The sequence below is a fragment of the Juglans regia genome, chromosome 8, assembly GCF_001411555.2.
Source record: "Juglans regia cultivar Chandler chromosome 8, Walnut 2.0, whole genome shotgun sequence".
In the NCBI taxonomy this organism is placed as follows: Eukaryota; Viridiplantae; Streptophyta; class Magnoliopsida; order Fagales; family Juglandaceae; genus Juglans; species Juglans regia.
In genome coordinates, this window is record NC_049908.1 from 4,402,899 (window position 1) to 4,408,961 (window position 6,063).

General features: G+C 36.7%; 1 long non-coding RNA gene across 1 annotated transcript; it reads left to right on the top strand.

Moving 5' to 3' along the window:
* The first annotated feature begins 5,084 nt into the window (after window positions 1-5,084).
* LOC109015017 lies at window positions 5,085-5,858 on the top strand. The gene is made up of 3 exons (XR_001999816.2): window positions 5,085-5,269; window positions 5,533-5,610; window positions 5,757-5,858. It is a non-coding gene; the product is annotated as an uncharacterized LOC109015017 (long non-coding RNA).
* The last annotated feature ends 205 nt before the right edge of the window (window positions 5,859-6,063 follow it).

Here is a 6,063-nt window from a genome sequence, read left to right on the forward strand (position 1 = left end):
GAGCCATGTGTCGAGCGGCTCTTCAAGCGAACTCTCTGACTTCCCTCCGCTCGAGCAGTGTCAAGCGAACTCTCTGACTTGTTTTCGCTCGAGCGGTCTGTCAAGCTGTCTTGAGCGAACTCTCTGACTTGTCTTCGCTCGAGCGACTAGACACTCCGCTCAAGCAGTATGGACCAAACTCCATAATACTCAACAGTAATCCCTGACATTAACAATCTCTTCCTCTTCATCCCAAAATTCCATAGATTTTTTGGGCCCCAAAGCAATCTTTTGCTCAAAGTCTATGTAGGCCTTGTCCAGAAAGAAGAAATATCTGGGCTATCCTGCTTATCATCAAAAGAGTTCAAATCTTGATTAGCACTAGTACTGCTATTCCCTCTTTCTTCAGTCGCTAAAAGCTTGTTCCAATTCCATAGATTCCTCTTCAGTCAAGGAGTTTTTTATATGATGAAAGGTTAAATCAAGCTTAGGTACCTCTGCTTTCTGTACTCCTACGTCACCATGTATTTCGAATGCCCGTGTTGTTGTCTTTCCGTACATGTCACTGGAAAAGGTTAGTAGATCATCCCAAGTTAGCAGTAAATCGTGATTGGAGTCCTCCAGTTCGAAATTTTGTCCCGGCTCACTGCATGTTTTGATCGCCTGAGCATCTTCTATTTGAAGGAACTCTTTTACCTCCTGGGTTTTCGCAATCACCTTTCCAGCTAGTTTTCCTTGAGGCGTCCTCAGTTCCAAATCCCCATATTCTCACTTCAACCATCGCCCAACCTGATCACAACCATTCGAACATTGGTCAAGAGCCATGATGCAAGATCATTCCTAGCTAGATGATGGCCATATAAATACATATTCAAGCATTTTATCAAAAAACAATACACACACACACACAAGCCTTCATGCTATATAAATGCTATGAGTATAATCTACTGCACCAACTAGTCCTTAAACAATTGCCTCACAGCTTGCCTCACAAGACTGTTTGCATATAAGGAAAGTGAAGCTAATGTGACGGATGCAAATCTGTTGCGCTCATCAAATGCAATCACATGATTGCTGCTCAGAATAGGGAATATTGAGTGCCTTGAATGTAATCCCAATAATCATGGGAATGCCTTAATTATTTATTCATTTGTACAAGATATATATATATATATATATATATATGAATATTTTATTGCCGGTCTATAAAGCACATCTAGTAAAATACTTACATGACATACTTTGATTTGGAAAATAAATTTTAAAATTAAAATCTTACAAATCAAATCTTATCATTTAAATGATGTGGATGACACATAAACTTGAGAATAAAATAACTATATATAGTTATATATTTGGAAATGACTTTTTATACCCAGTCGGACCAGGCCCAAGCCACTAGGGGTGCTACCCGCCCCCTATGGGGCGGGGGCACCACTTTCCCACACCCCGCCCCGCATGGGGCGGGGGATGGGGTTTTCACCCCCGTCCCCCGCCCCCGGGATGCGGGGGCGGGGTGCGGGGCGGATTAGGGGAGTGGGGGGAGTTCTAATGTGGCTCAAAGGAGGCCAAGCACTACTTCTACTTCTACTACTATCTCGACTAAATTTGATATCAGGTTAGAGAAATTTCTTCTGGAGCAAGGGTTTATGGAGTTTAGATAGTTTGAAACTTGAAATATTTTTTTAATATCTATCTATCTCGGTTTATTATCTATCTAACTCTTTTTTAATATTTTTTTAGATGATTATGTAGCTTCATCTTCAACAGAAGCTGCTGTGAGCAAAGTTTTGAATTTCATTCCGTACTGGCCGGTACGGTCGAAATTTTTCGTACCGGCCGTCCGGTCGGTACAAGGACTATATACATTTCGTATCGGCCGATACCGGATGTACCGGCCTAAATTTTGGCCTGTACTGGCCTGAATTTCGGCCTGTGTGTGTGTGTGTGTGTGTGTTTTTTTCTTCATTTTTTCAAACTATAAGTTTATTTTTTAACCTTCAATTCAGACTAGACTATTTATAATTTATATATATATATGCATTTATATATAATTTATTTTTATATAGACTATTATTTTGAAATATAATTTTGAAATATAATTTATTTATATATCGACCATTCCGAAATGTTATCCCGAAATGCTATCCCGAAACGGTACCAGTACTGAAATATTTCGTTCTAATGCCTTGACCGGTACAGCGTCCGGTACGGTATTCAAAACATTGGCTGTGAGTCTCTCTTCATATTCATGTTGAAAAAAATTTAGAGTAAGTGCTTTCTTTTTGCATAATCTAGAAGCTACAACTATTTTCTTTGCAAGATGAAATTTTTTCTAAATTACAAGAATAGAGATATGCATATGTTAACTGAAACATGTTACCTTTTTGTAGATTTCATAACGTTTTGCTAGTTGATGATGTATCATTCTTTATTAGGGTCTACATATGTTTGCGGAATGTCACCCAGCATTTTCGTAGCTACAGTTTGACACTCATTCCAGGTTTTTTGGTATCTGGAATTTAACTTTCTAGTTATATGTTGTCGGATTGGTGAAGGTGGTCGGCGAAGGACCAGTCTGTTGGAAAGCTATTTTCTTTTTCGGGAATTATCTACAAAGTTCTTTTTCGAAGGCTAATGGCTGTGAGTTTGTTCACTTATCCCTAGGGGTGTTCATCCGGATCCGGATCCGGATATCCGGCCATAACCGGATCCAGATCCGGATGCTAAAATCCGGGCGGATAACCGGATTCAATCCGGATATCCGGATTGTAACCGGATATCCGGATTTAATCCGGGTTATAACCGGATTTAATCCGGATTATACCCGGATTAAATCCGGCTTCAATTTTTTTTTTTTTCAATTTATTATTAATTGGACATCAAATATTTTGTCTCCATTTAGATGGATTTGTATAATAAGTTTTTATCAAACATCTGTTGAGGGTTCTCTACCATATTCAATTTGGCACCCTTAGTGCCTCATTCATCCTTTGAGACAGTAGGATTTCTACAGATTCTATCAGTAATAACACATAACAAGAAAGATAACTACAAGAGAAAGATGGAATTTACGGTGGGAAAGATCATAAACATTGATAAGGCCAAATGATTTAGAGAATTTATTATCTAGTTATCATAACTTCTAATGTTGAAGGCCCTTGTATTTTTGCGACTTAGGCATCGGACAACCACAAATGAGTATATTGTGATTCACATTAACATATACATCCACCCACTAAATGCGTGCCTGTTATACACTTCTCACATACGTCCATTACCCCAAATATCCTTGAGCTTATTTCAAAAAAAAAAAAAAACAACTCAAAATCATGGCCAATGCAGATTATATGATTTTTGAAACCTAAGCTTCAATTTATGGGATAAGTTCCGGGGATTGCAAAGATCTGTAACCCAGAATGATGAGAAGAATTCGTGCAATGAATCAAAACTTAAATCCAAAACTGAACTTTCCACGAACCCATGTATCAATCTTCTTTTCTTTGTTCTGTTCTGTTCCAAAAAAAAAAAAAAGGAATAAAAAAAGAGAAAAAACTTACCTGAATTCCTAAACCAAACTTTACGAGGCTATTTTTCTATTATTGATAAACACATCGAAGGATAGAGTCCAAATACTTGCCATAGGCAGAAAGGTACAAATGCAACTCAAAACCCATCAATAAAAGTAAAAGGATCATATATACAATAGAAAGAAGATGAAGAAAAGTAAGGGTGTGCATCCGGACCGGATTTTTTTCCAGTTCGGTCCGGAACCCGGAAATCCGGGTGTATCCGGGCGGGTGAGGAGAATCCGGATCCGGTTACGGATCCGGTTCTGTGACCCGGTTATCCGTAACCGGGTCATTTAAAAAAAAAAACCGGTTCACTTTGCTCGCAAAATCCCTAACTTTCTCGATTCTTCGAATCCCGAATCACTTCTGCCTATTCTCTTCGACGCAGGCATCTCTTCCTTTCCGAATCCATTCTCTTCTCCTTCTCTCTTTGACGCATACGTCTCTTCTGCTAAATCCCTTCGTCTTTCGAAGTTATTTGCAGTTTGCGCATTTGAGAGAGAGACGCGGAGGCTAACATTTCTTAAGTCTAAGCTCGTAAGGTATTTTTCTCAAGCCTTTCTCTACTCTGTTAGTTTCTGTACGGTATGGTCATCTCTCTTTCACTACTTCGTTAGTTTCTGTAAATGATGTGTTTCGGGATTTTTGATTATGAGTGTTGGGTTTTTTTTTTGTAAACGATGGGTGTTTTGGAATTTTTGTGTTTTAGGGTTTTATTGTATTTTTGGGTGTTTTGGAATTTTTGTGTTTTAGGATTTTATTGTATTTTCGGGTGTTTCAGATAGTATGATATTTTAGCATTGGGCATTGCTTTAGTTATTATAGTTAATCAAAAAGAAGGGAGGATCCTGATGGAGGCAGAAAAAAAGGCAATAGCAATTAGTAGTTGATTTTTTAAGTAAATTGGACACTCAGCAATAGCAATTTCAGTCTATTGCTCTATTGGTAGTTCACGATTTGTCACTGTATTTTTGTCTATTGCACATGATTTTTATTTTTTAAAGTGAACATAATAGCACATATAATGAGACTCAATTATGTTCTAGGCCACATGAGAGATTAACTGTTGTGTATGTGTATGTGTATATGAGATTAAGTGACTCTACAAAGGCCAGATCCAAATCATTTATAAAAATAAACTCTAGTTTTTTCCCTGGATGAAAAGGAAAAGAGGAATCAAAATAAACTCTAGTTTTGAAATCTTCTGTAGGAAAAACAGAGAAGTAAAATGAAAAGACTGGGCAAATAGATGAACAGACAAAATGTGACACACAACTAGTAACCTTTTATGTGCATTTGCTATGAGTTGTGCCTAACTAGTTAAGCATCTTTGTTCATCAGTAAGTAGCAAAAATAAGTTTTTCCTTTAACTTTCAACAATCTTGTTAAGCATTGAGTAAAAAATATTTTTTTTTGGATAGGGGCATTGAGTTAAAAATATGGAGTTGCACTGAATTTATTATATTTGATGAAATTCATGGGAAAAGGATATCTTGTCATTGATTTCATTATTATATTTGAATGCATAGTTTAACAGGGAACCTATTGATGCAAAATTCAGACTTCCTGAACCAATGAATATGCCAATCTTGAGTGCTGTTCCAACTATTATTTCTCATCATCTCCATCCAAATGATTCTTTCCTTATATTTGCATCTGATGGTCTATGGGAACACTTGAGTAATGAGAAGGCTGTGGTCCACAGTCATCCACAAGCAGTAAGATTCTGTCCTCTATAATCTATTGTTATTGCTGCATTCTTTATTGGGTGCTAGTCAGCTTTTCATTTTTCTGATTTGGGTCAAAGAAACCAAACCAGAACTTGATGTAGGAAGATATGTTGGGGCAAATTTAAAATATTATAATGAAATGGCCATGTGAGGATGCAGCTCATTCATCACGGGTAGGATTTATTCCTTGGATTTGTAATTTGATTTAAAATATTATAATGCAGATCTCTTTTGTTGATTTGATTTTCCAGGGACTGGTAGAAGAGTTTCGCATCCCAAAGAGAGAAAATTCAAACTTTAACTGATAATCATGCTACATGCTATCTGAGGTACTTGAATACATTACCTGATGTAGGACTAATTTATTTAGGCTCTTAAGGTGTTGTAGTTGTTGGATACCCAGTAAACAGATTATCTTCATAAAATGGATGTATTTGGCCTGAGATATGTTAACAAGTATTGGATATTGAATTAGGTACATTCTCATTGTCTTGGAGGGCAGCCCACTAGAATGGCCTTGCCCCTTGAAATGGCAGAGGAACCTGTTTATGTGAATGCCACTGGATTAATACAAGATGAAGACTAATAAATTTTGATCTTTGTAAATTTATTTCTTTTCTTCTTTGTAAATTTATGTTTTAGTTTAATTAGTTGTAATGTATTATTATTTCGTTTGTTTTTTGTAAATTTACGTCTTCTATTGTGATGTAACAACAATATTTTTATTTATTTTACATGTTTCCTGATAATTTGTAACCCGGTTTTAAAAACAGATCCAAAAG